The sequence below is a fragment of the Ambystoma mexicanum genome, chromosome 2q (assembly GCF_040938575.1).
Source record: "Ambystoma mexicanum isolate Mex_15411 chromosome 2q, UKY_AmexF1_1, whole genome shotgun sequence".
Classification (NCBI taxonomy): Eukaryota; Metazoa; Chordata; class Amphibia; order Caudata; family Ambystomatidae; genus Ambystoma; species Ambystoma mexicanum.
This window is the reverse complement of record NC_090924.1, coordinates 1,329,713,796-1,329,727,155: the sequence shown is the minus strand read 5'-3', so window position 1 is coordinate 1,329,727,155 and position 13,360 is coordinate 1,329,713,796.

The window sequence follows — 13,360 nt, the reverse complement described above, 5'->3', positions numbered from 1 at the left end:
TAAAAACAAGTTGCTTCCAGCACCTTTGGTAAACCATTTTGTTGAAAAGCAATATAGTTCTGACAAATTTAAATGGACAGTTTTGTAAAAGATCAGAAAGGGTCTTAACAAGGCAATTGATGAAGAGACATTGTTTCGTAAGGAACAGGAGCTCATTTGCACAAACATAAGTGACACTACTGATCTGAATTAGTGCAAAGAATGGCACAAAGTCAAGTGATTGATTGGAGGTCTTGGTTGATGCTAGTCAACAACCCATGGACACTGTGGTGAACTAAAATAACTAAAATAAATAAAATCTAAATGCCTAACAAACCCTATTGTTATGAGGGAAGTTGCATACCTAACAAAAGTAAAACTAATGGTACTTATCAAGTCCAAATGAAAAGTCTTCTGTCTGAATCCTAAGTAACTTTCTTGCCCTATCTCTTTAGAAAACTACCTAAGTCAAAAGTAAAGGGAGGCTTGTTCACTAGCCTCCGAATGGACTTCTGCCTAGCCCAATTATATTTGACTCAATATCATTTTTAAAGTTCTCTTCACAAAATCCTTTTTCCAAAATCAACAATTATTTCCTGTAAGGGGATCCCTCTCCCTCTGATAAGGAAACAGTTTCTTCTTTCTGTAATTTTCCAATCCATTCAGGGTGTGTGGGATGTATTGACCCACTTTTGCTCTGCTATGCTGCATCACTTCGTTATGATGGGATCAGAAACAGCAAAATGGCCGCAAAAACCTTGTGCGCGCCAAAACCCCTGAAAATTGTGCTTTGAAAACGCACAAAAAGATGGCTGCCCAATCTGCCACGCATGTTGTCAGTGGTGGAACAGAGCTCTCACTTCTGAAATGTGTCACTGGGCTCCACAACAATTGAAAATGGAGTACAGAAGGAAAAGGCAGTGCTCTGCTACATGAAACTCCAAATATGGCTTGAGATCACCTTTTCTGTGCTGCTGAAACTTCAGAATGCCGGTGTAGAACACCTTTCAAATATTCAACATGCTTGCTGGGGGCTACAATTCACTTAGTTTAAGAAATCATTGTGAACCTACAAGGTCCTGAAAGGCTGAAAGCATAAAAAGATTTTCAAAGCAAAAGTGGACTGTCTGTGGATCTGTCAAAAATCTTTGTGCAGCAGAGGGCTGCGGTGATGACAGCTGTCAGCTGCCTGCCTAATTAAACTTTAACATGTATAAACTGAAACTCAAAGGTTTGCAATCTAAGAGGCATGTTACTTATAGTAACCCATATTGTAATTGTTTTGATCCCATGGGTTAAAATCTTGAATGAGAATTCTAGCTGTGATTTGATACAACAAGTTTGTTGTGTGCTAAGGAAAAGTCAACAGAGTTAACAATTAAATTAAACCTGTCTGAAGCTGCCGTACTGGAATAGCAGTTTTCCTCACAGGAGGACGTTCTTTCCCCCCAGCCAGAAATCACGCAGAGGCGTTAGTTACAGGGTAGGAAAGAACCTGTCTACAGAGGCAAAGGGAACAATGACCAGCCACAAATGTGAAGTGTGAAGACAGTGGTAAATGGTAAATGGCCTCTGCAAGTGACAAACATGGGGGATGGCTCCTGGGCTTCCAGGGAGAGACCAAGGGGTGGATCCAAACAACCATTGTTGCTTAAAAGGGCAAAGAAAACATTTTAAAAAGACGGATAACTTACTATTTAAAATAGTGAAAAATATAAAAATAACAGAAGTGTTAATGTAAAATAACACTGCACGGGTGAAGAGGCGCCAGAACTGTGTGACATGTTCTGTACAGAAATGGCAAAAAATGTGATTTTACGCAAAATGTATATCCGCCAGAAGTGTGAAACTTTATACACTTATTCCCATGTTAAACATGCACACTTGCAGAAATTTGTTTAAAAATGAGACATTGTGTTCCTAGTGAAAAGGGCATAATTCTGTGAAAAGCAGAGACAAGATCCCACAGCTATGGGGTTTTGAGGAATAGCTGCTATGTAAAATAAGTAATCTGTATATGTGATTTTTAGAGATGTTGCACATGTGGAAATATGTATTTTGCCAAAGTAGATTTTGTGTTCCAGTAGCTAGGGGTGGATTCTCAGCCTCATAAAATCACACCATAAAGATGACTCTCTGTTTCTCTCCTCCTATCAAGACAGAGAGCAGACTCTGACCCAATCACCTTTCAAAGGGGCAAGCTTAGGCTAAACCAGCCCACACACCCTCTTTATGATGTCAGTTCATAGCATAAATAGAGACAGCTCACCACACATAAGGGCAGCCAGATTCACTCACTATCCTGATGCTGGTGGAGCTCCCTGCTGCAGAACTCTACATCTTCCTTGCTCCAGACTCCACAAACTTGGAAAAGCAAAAAGGCCTATTGCATAGCGGAACCATTCTCAGCTAGGCCTCAATTTCCAGAACAGAACCCCACAAGCAAAAGGGGAAGCATCATAATACTGCTGGGCTGTGCTGTTACTGCTTGCCTGCTGAAAATAAATATCCTCAGAAACAAGAAGGGCAGACCCAGTCCAGTCCTGTGCCGTGCTGTGACCAGAGCACTTTGCTGACCCTACCGAGTCCTGTGCCGTGCTGTGACCAGAGCGCCTGCTGACACTGCCCAGTCCGATGTGCCAAGCCGTCTTTCCCAAACCAGATCCAATCCCCTGACCAGAACTGACGGTCCCATTTAAAAACTTCTACAGTGAGTATAAATTGGAAGAATTGCGTCACTAGCATATGCACTTTGCATAGTCTTATCCCTATCTTAGACCCATCTTATCTTGTATTCAGAACCTGTATTGTTAGGAGTATCTTGGCATTGTCTGAACCCTCTTTTCCAAACCATCCTATCTTTCCTCTATAACCAGTATTGTTAAAACTATCTCTGCGCTGATCCTTTTCTCATCTGAAGAAGGCGAGTTTCCTTAGCAGGAAGTCACCCTGATCAAGTGACTGTGTGCCTGTGTGGTATTTGTTTTGTTCTTAGTCATCCTCTGGTATAAGCAACCCAAATTGTCATTTTTGAAAGTGCATTCCTGTTTTCCATTCTTGCGCCTATCATGGAAAAAACAACCTCTACTAAAACGTCTGTAACTCTCTCAGTTTTAGTGATAGAAGAACTTCTGCTTGTAGCTAACGTTCATATCTATCGAAATCAATGCGATTCTCCCATTATCGCGAATATCGCCTAGTGAAAGGTTTGCCACAAATTTTCTTTTTGGGGACATTTTTTCACGTGTAAAACAGCTTTTAATTGCTTCCAACTTGAATTTTAAGATTTCAAATGTTCTCTTTCCATTAAATCATTGCTTGTGTTTGTGTGCAACTATCCAAAGTGGCTCCCGTAAGAATGTATAACAATTTCAGCAATTTTGGTCATATTTGGTGTTTTTGACCAATCAATTCTAAAGATAACTTTAAAAGCCATTCTGACAGTTTGACGGTCAATTCCATTTTTCTCTTGTGTTTGCTGGGGGAAAGTGGGATTGATATTCTGTTTGAATTCTGCCATTCCTGAATACCTGCTCTCTCCTCCTATCTCTTTACATGGTCTATTGGGGGGTTGAGGTGTGTGCAGGGTGATCCTCTAGCCACAGTGCTATCAGACCTGAACCCACACAAAAGTATTATTTTCTGTGCTGAATTGTTTTGCTCACTACTTACTCCTTATGTATTAAAGAGATTATTCAGTGTTACATCACCCCATTGGTGATTGTTGTGTACCTATCAAAACATATTGTGATTAAGTTTGATATACCTAAATAAATGTTTACCTTTGCAAACCAGCCTGATTCGTGGTTCAGAGTGACCGGGGGGATTCCTAGGAGAAAGGCGTGATATGAGTGGTATATCATTCAGAATAAAGAACTTTTAGACAAAAATAAATAAGGATTTCAGTTGTGCACTTCAAGCTAGGCGTTGACTTGGGTGTGTGCAGGATTGAATTCACTTACAGCTGACTTGAAAATACACCTCTTTCTTTCCCATCTTCATAGCGCTGGGAGATCCAAAATGTCTGTTAGCTCTGTGTTGAAAAGTCTTGTCTTTCAAGGTACAATTTAGTGTAGGGCCTTGCCCAGTCGAATAACACTGCTCCCCGTGCCACCCTGGAAGATAGTTGTTTTTCTGTCCTCTGTCTCACCTTGACCAGAGCCTATTGATCGATAAAGACACCCGCTGTTCAGCCTCCAACTAGTTGGTTTCTCCACCTGTTGATGACCAGATGCTCCATGGCTCGACATAGCTCTGCCCCTCCAAAATGTAGGTGCCTCAGGGGCTCGCCTCTTCATAGCACTTGCTCTCCTCCCACCATAGGAGTTCCCTCTCCATTCACTATACGCTTTCATCTTATACACATCATGAGAATGAATTAAATGTATGGTGTAGGTATGGAGAACTGCTGAGAAAATGTCCCTGGTCCAACGACACCTAAATACTCCCAATGTGAAACCCAGAGAGTCTTCCTGAGTACTGTGTGATCACCTGGTAGGTCAAAGTGACCTTTGTTTGCATTTGTACAACACATATTACTGAATCCTTTCTTCAAAGATAATGGCAAAAAGGCCAAATTATATTAACACTTTGAACATAATGAAAATGTAATGGTTTAGTGTCAATGTGCATAAAAAGTGAGGATGACAGAGGTAAATAGCCAATGTATTTCGGACCGTCAGTCCATCTTCAGGGCTTTAGCTACATAGACAAGATAGAGAACATATAAAAATAGAAAAACACAATAAAATAATCAACTGATTCATTAACGATTTAATACAGTTAACATCATTGGTATCATAATTATGGCATATCTGTATAAACACTCACTGTCGTCATGAATCATCAAGCAAAAATGAAACAGAACCAATCTTGTACAAAAATTGAAGGGATGAAAAAATCATCATGGGAAGAATTGGGAATGAAAAAATAATCATTTAAAAATAACATGGAAAAAATAAACAAAGGAGTACAATCTAAAAAATGTTTTAACAGTTTAGAATATATCAAAAATAAAGATAATGTACCTGAGACATTAGAAAACCTACTAGTGTAGTCCCGGAAAAATAACAGACGGTTTCAGGAAACAAAGATGTATGCATACATACAAATAAAAGGAACCATGAGGTGCAGAAAATATGGATGTGTAAAGGAAAACATCAAACAAACAAGTGCCAAAGCAGAGTCAAGCCACTCCTTTTAATACCTGTCAAACAATATTTAGGCAGTCCTGAGATCCTGTGTCCTGCTCAGATGACTGTGGATTGGTAAATGGATAAAAAAGAATCCCAATTTAAACTACAATCAAGTCGAGATAACTGCCTATGCTACACGATTCTGAGACATAACCGCGCAGCGCCACATGTGATGTCACTGCACAGTGCGACGTATGACGCTACTGCTTTTTGTGATGTTGAAGCTACATTAGCCTTAATTAGGAAAACATTTACTTGTAAACCATGAGGTGCTGTCCATACAGGCAAAAAAAGCAAAAAAATTAAACTAGTCAAAATAAAGAAGTTTGAAATATATTTATGTATGAATGGATACATATTCATGCACTTGAATGTGAGTAAATGGGTATATTTATAATAAGGAAAAGTGAGTGTAAGAAAATAAGAAAAAATCCAGGAATTAGAAAAAAACACAACAATCCAAATCAAAAATTATAAATAAAAAATGTAAAAATTAAGACAACAATCGATGAAAATAAAAACAATAGTCAATGTAGCGGAGAGCACTTACATCATGAGAATATGAAATTAAAATCCATATTGGGAATGACCCAAATGACAGTGAAGGTTGATACAGGAGATACCAAAGAAAATAAACCATGCACAAAGAAAGTAAATCATACGACAAATAAAATAAAATGAATATATGAACATATGTAAATCAAAGGCCAGTTGTATGGAGAAGTGATAAATAGCCAATATGTGAGCAAAATAAAATAATATGAATAAATAGGCAATGTATACATATGAACCCATGTAGGTGAGTAGTTGCACAAAACCGAGAAGATAAATAAAAAGCTGATCAGCTAAGCTAAAACAACGTGAAATAAAATAAAATACATTCACCAAAAACATTCAAATGAGTATAGGTAGATTAGAACTGGTGTAACGTTTATTACAATCCAAATATAAGTGTATCTGGCACTTCAGAGGCTGTAGCATAAGTACTCAAATGATATTGTTATTAATAACAAGAAAAATTGCAATCTTTGTTCTTCCCTCGCAGGGTTACTGATTTCAGTTTGTCGGTCCAAAACACCTCTCTGTGCTCAAGATTGTTGGGAAGATTGCCATGGGGTCTCAATGATACTACGTCAACTATCTGGAAATTAATTTGCGCAATTTGATGCTAAGTTTTGATTGTTTGGATGAATACTGGTCTGCAAGATTGCCCAACATAATACAAGGAGGTTTAATGGTATAAGACCCCTTACTTGGACAAAGATGTTATTAAACTTTGATACCCACATGTGGAAAATTGATCTTTTCAAATTCACACACAAACTCAAACTCTGTGTCTTCTTTAAAGAACTAGAAACTAAAAGCGAAGGCCACATAGCAGAGCCAGCAATGATTACATAGAATGATTACATAGAATTTATACAACCTATTATGATACCATTTATAGACATCTTTCAAAAAGAAATTCTCAATAATCTTTCAAAAACTTCTTTCAAGAAACCCAAAAACTAAAATCTGAAACATCACAAATTAGGTGTACTTAAGACTCTTTAACGTGTGGAAAACATCACTATTAGACCATCTGATAAATGAGAGCATTTATTTTACTTAATACCAATGACTATTCGACCGAATGTCTAAGACAATTGTCAAACCTTACCAAATACAGTAAACTTAACTCAGATCCTACTAATGACATTTTCAATAATCTCAAAGAACTGTTAATGACTGCAGAACAACTGGATTGAAATAACAATGAATACCAGACATTTTCTCACAAAATAGTATTCCAAGGTACCTATATCTATCTTATGCCTAAAATGCATACGCAACTCATCAACACACTGGGAAGACCTATAGTGGCAGCAACAGATAGTGTATTTCAGCCATTAGGGATCTAATTCCATTTTTTGCTGCAACCACTCATATAAAAATCCCCCACATACATCAAAGACACAACACATTTGTTTGCAAATCCTTCAGATTTGCAACTGGAGGACAGCCACATCTTATTTACCATTGATGTTAAAAGTCTCTACACTTCCATCCCGAATGACTTAGGACTAGAATCTGCTGAATGTGTTTTCCTACAGGAGGATCAGATGGGAGCTTCCAAGATATTCACCATGACTCTCCTTACTTTCATCTCCCAAAATACATACTTTGTACTTGGTAACCAAGTTTATCTTCAAACGTTAGGGACTTAAATGAGAGCCACAATAGCCCGAACATATGCTGTTTTATGCTTCACTTGTAAACTAAGCATGTACTTGCCCACCCAGGCTGGCAGAAATATCTGTCCTATTGGAAGCAGTATAATGATGACATCTTTGGTATTTGGAAAGGCCCAAGGAATGATCTTGAGAATTTCTTCACATACTTGAATACAACAGACAATTACATACAATTCGCAGCAGAAATAGACAACCCTATGATACATTTTCTGGATGCTGACATTACCTCTAATGAACAGGGTATTAACACCACCATCTTTTTGAAACCCATAGATAGAAGCAATCTACTCCACTGCTTAAGTTTCCACCATCCTAACCTCATTAGTCTCTCACCACTTGCCTCGTCACTCTTTCTCACTGCTCACTCTGTTCTCTCCTCTTCTCCCCTTCTTCCTTTGCCATCTCTCCTCTCCCCCTTTCCCTTCTTTACTCTATGCACTTATTCTATAAGAATTGTCCACGGACATAGTATGATAGACATTGTTTGTCTCCCACCTGCCACCTCTCGTTTCTCTTCCTCCCTCTTCCTCTCCAGCACTATCTGAAATGTCGTCAGGCCTAGTACAATAGTCGCTTGTTTTGGTCCTCTCCTTCCTTCTCCTTCTCCTTCCCCTCACCCACACCTCTTGTAATCTGCTGGCTCTATCAGAAATGTCGTCAGGCACAGTACTTTAGACGCCTGTCTGTTCCCTTTCCCTTTCCAGCCACCGCCTCCCTCCCATATCTGTGTCTTAGCTCTTGCACTATCTGAAATGTTGCCAGGCCGAGTACGATAGTAAATTTCACATTCGTATTGTTCAAGGCCTTGTAAGAATGTTCACTGTTTGTATTTTTCCCATGTTCCCTCCCTTGCCTTGAAGCGCTTTGAAACACATTGGGCCTCATTATAAATCGCCCAGTATGGAAACAACGGTGGCGGTAAACCCGCTGCCACCGTTGTTTCCATGCCGGGCGATCACAACTCCTGCAGGCGGGAGGTGATGTGCCCGCCAGGTCTGACCTGGCGGGTTTAACACCGCCCGCCTGCAGGCGGACGAGGAAACACCGGCAGCATTACGAGATGCTGCCGGTGTTTCCATGATCCCTATGAAAATGGGGATTAACACCATTCCGCCTCTGTTATCTCCCGAAAACCTGGGTTGTAATGCCCCGGTAATTCCGGGAATCACGGAGGCGGAATGGTAATACGAGTCCGGCAATAACCAGGCGGTTTTACCACCGCAGTTACTGCCGGACTTGTAATGAGGCCCATTGTGTGTACGCGCTATACAAATAAACTCTCAAATCATATCATATCACATCATTAAACATCTGCCATATAGTGAGCTATTGAGAGCTAAGCACATTGTCAGTGACAGTGACAGATGTCATAAAGAGATGCAGAAGTTCTCTGCCAGAGGGTGCCACGATGAAGAAATGAAAAAAGCATTAGATAATGTACCTATACCACAACGTGAAACATGTGCCAACATCATGACTACTCACACGAATAATCCTTTAGTTTAAGTGTGAATGTTTCACATAATGCCAAAAAATCAAAAGATGCATCTTAAAACATCGGGAAACAGGGTTAAAGAACTATTCCAGGATACTCCCCTTTTCTCATATGCCCATGGTCCTAATTTAAGAGACTGTCCTTTAAAAACTGACATGATGTGATCTAAAAAGACAACACTAAAACATGCAGGCACTTTCCATGCCTACATTGCTCTAATTGTAATTCCGTCACCAAAGACAACCTGATTTTTCATCCCCAAACTGGGGCTAAGATATTGTTGCATGAATTATCTCCCTGTGATACTCCAAATTATATTTATACCATCAAATGTACTTGAGGCCTGTATTATGTTGGGCAAGCTAGCAGACCAGTCAAGTAACGATGGAACAAGCACAGATCGAACATCCATATGAACAATCGAAACTCAGCAGTGGCACGATATTTCCAAGAATTTCACCATCAAATTGTGCAAATTTGTTTCCAGATAGTTCAAACAGTATCAACGAGACCCCATGTCAATCTCCGCAACAATCTTGATTGGAAAAATGTGTTTTGGATTGACAAACTGGACTCAGTAACGCCAGTAGGAATGAACTAAGATTGTAACTTTTCTTGTTATTTATAACAATATCACTTGAGTACTTATGCTATAGCCTCAGACGTGATACCCCTGTATTTGGATTGTAATAACCTTTACACCAGTTTTACTGTATCTATACTCATATGAATTTTTCTGGTGATTATATATTATTTCATTTCACATTGTTTTGGCTTAGGTGCATAAGTCTTTCATTTATCTTTTCTGTTTCATGCAACTATTTATCTACATGGGTTTATATTTATATGTTGCCTATTTTTTATAGCATTTTTTTGTTCACGTATTGGTTATTTATCAATTCTCCATAGAACTGACCTTTGATCTACACATGTTCATGTTCTCATTTTATTTCATTTGATTATTGGATTTATGATTTTACTGTTTGTTTTTATATGCATGGTTTATTTTCTTTGTTAGCTCCTGTATCAACCTTCACTATCATGCAAGTCGTGTCCAATCTCCTACCCCAACTTCATCTTTAATTATTCTTTTACTTTCATACTTTTTTTCATTATTGTGTTCTAGTTTCATACAAAACTTATTTTACACAAAAATACAACTCTTCATCAATCATCTTTAGGTTTCCATAAAGTAGAATGGGAATTGAAATGCTATTCAGTTCTTAGTTGCATCCCAGCTAGGAGCCTATTTGCTACTGACATCTTTAGTTGTTACATGAGTCATTGGAAAAGTACTTTCATATTCTAATGGAGTAACTGTTCTCCCATACATTGATTTCTTTTTTTAATCATTTTTTTAAAAAAAAATGTATTTTTATTTTTTTTAATTCTATTTTATTGTTTTTTTATGGCATCAAAGCATTAATACAAACAATGACATTGGGGCACCGGCCCGTGCCAACTTCCATTAGAAAACCATAATACTCTGCTGTGTACACCGTCCCTCGCCCCTCCCGCACAAGACCGCTAATGATAGGGCACAAGATCCGCATCTCCATGATTATCCTTTTCGGGCAGCTCCAACCGGGCATAAAAGGGATAAACATTAGTGAACTTTACTTGGAGAAGTACAATGAGTGTTATGCCACTACCAGTATTCGGGCTGGGTGGAGTGCCTCTGTTAAACTCCTATGTCGTCCTCAACGTTGGAGAACACTTCCATGAATTGCAGCCAATCGGTCTCAACCTGCGTGCTGGAGCCGTGTATTGCTGCTGTTAGTCTCTCCATAAAATAAATGTCCTTGGCCACAATCACCCATTCCCTCTTTGAGGGGAGAGATGCTCTCTTTCAAGTCCTGGCCCGTGCAGCTCTGGCTGCCAATAGCAGGAAGTGTGTCAGGTCCGGAAGTTTCTCCCAGTGGTCGTCCCTGTGGCGGAGACCAAATATTAATGAAAATGGGTCTAATGGGTAAACCCCCTCTCCCGCCTCCTCAAGCCAGCTGAGCACTTCTGACCAATAGACTTGCACTTTCTTGCAGGACCACCACATATGCCAGTAGTCGGCTCTTTCCCCACATCTGTGCCAACACAACGGGACAGTATCTGGGAACATCCTAGAGAGGGAGATCGGGTCGTACTATGGAGAAGCTTGATGGCGTGGGACTTGAACTGACATGAGATAGAAGTCTTGAATGCCCTGCTACATAGTCTCCCCCAGAGCCCATCCCCAATGGCACAACCCAAGTCCCTTTCCCATTTCCCTCTGAGGCTCTTAATCATTCCCTCGCGGGAGGTTAACAGTGCTCCGTACAGGAGGGAGATGAGGCCTTTCATTTCAGTGTGGGAGTCTAGAATTTTCTCAACCGGGGTAAGCCCTCTTTGTATGCAAGATTTTAGTTTCGGCTTCATTAGGATGCCCTTGAGGCGCAGGTAAAGGAGCGGGGAGAGCCTGCCGATTCCCAGTGCCACCTCGAGCTCCTGGATGCTTATGAAAGTGTCCTCTCTTACCAATTGGCCTACCCTACACAGGCCCGCGTCGAACCATGACTGGTAGTGTTCGTGGCCTGGGAGTTCTTCCAGGACTGGTGTAGACCAGATATGGCTCAGGGGAGAGGGCCATGTGGTGACTTTTTCGCTAGAGCCTTTCCCCGCTAGTGCTTTCCACATTGTACCCATTATTGGGTGGTCCCTGATTCTTTTGGGGAGCTTTTTCAGTGGGACCCATAGCCATTCACCCATGTTAACTGCGCGTAGATAGAAATGTTCAATGTATACCCATTGTTTATTGGGGTCCTCTCTAAGGTGGGGAGCCAGGGCCCTAAGTTTGGCTGCTCTATGGTAGGCATTCAGGTCCGGCAGGGCGACCCCTCCTCTATCCTTGGGGAGGGTGAGGGTCTCGTACCAATTCTATGTCTCTGGCCCTGCCATATAAACTTCACTATACACCTCTTGGCTTCTCTGAGGTATGGTTCAGGAGCCTCCAAGGGGAGCATCTGAAAGACATACAGCACCCTGGGGAGCAGATTCATTTTTATGGCATTTATTCTTCCCATCCAGGAGATTTGCCCCTTCCCCCAAGCCTCCATGTCCCTGAATAGTTTATCAAAGAGCGGGGGGGAAGTTTGCCTGGCCTAAATCCCCGTCGGGACAGGCTATGTTGATCCCCAAATATTTTCTGAGGCCCAGTGGGACGGGTTCCGCCAGATCTCTATCCGCATCGGGTGCAAAGGGAAAGATCATTGACTTGCCTACGTTTACCTTGAATCAGGAGAAGTGGCTGAACTGTTGAATCACCTGCAAAGCGGCTGGGACCGACCTTGCTGGCTCCCGCAGGTGGAGCAAGATGTCATCTGCATAGAGGCCTAATTTAAAGGTACGTTCGCCCACCTCAATTCCTCTCACCATTGATGCACCCCTGAGGTACTCCGCCAGAATCTCTATTGTCATAGCGAAGAGGAGAGGGGAAAGGAGGCAACCCTGCCTCGTACCTCTCTGGAGATGAAAGCCTTGTGACAACCGCCCGTTAACTGTAACTCTGGCAGTTGGTGACACATATAGGGCCTTGATGGCTTGTTTAATACCTGTACCGAATCACAGCTTCTCAAGTACCCCCTGAAGGAACCCCGAGTCAACCCGATCAAACGCCTTCTCGGCATCAATGGACACCAGGACGGGGTTCCCACCCTTCGGTGCTGCCTCTCTCATCAGGTGCAACGTTTTGCGCAGTGTATCTGCACCTTGCCTTCCCCGTATAAAACCCACCTGATCTGAGTGAATTAGCCTCAGCATGTAGCTGTCCAATCTCGAGGCGATAATCCTGGTAAATAGTTTAGCATCTACATTCAGGAGGGAGATGGGTCTATAGGAGCGGCAGTCTACTGGGTCTTTCCCCTCCTTCGGAATCACTGTGATCAAAGCTTTGCCAAAGGAAGGGGGTGCCCTCCCCGTTCTCATAATATTCGAGGAAAGGTCCGCCAGGAACCCCGCTAGTTGGCCCGAGAAGGCCTTGTAGAAACCTGCCGTGAACCCGTCCTCCCACGGGGCTCTGCCCAGTTTCAATCCCAATATGGTTCTAAGCACCTCCTCCTCAGTTATGGGGGTGTCTAGGGCCGATGCCTCTAAGGGACCAAGGACAGGGAGGGTGACCCCATTGAGATATGCCTCACTCGCTTCCTTCTCTATCTCCCCTTCCCTCTCGTAGAGCTTCTCATAGAAAGAATCAAAACTCTCGACGATCCCCTCTGGATCAGATCTTTCCCCCTCTTCAGCGCTAACCACTCTTGCCACCCATCTATCTGGCCTTTGGCCTCGCAGTTTTGCTGCCAGCATAGCATCGGCCTTGTCCCCTTTATCATAGTATTTCTGACGTAGATGTTGGAGCCCCGCTACAATTTTCCCCATCTCCATTTCTCTCAATTCTAGTCTCTTCTCTCTCGCTATGCCCAGGTCCCTGTCTT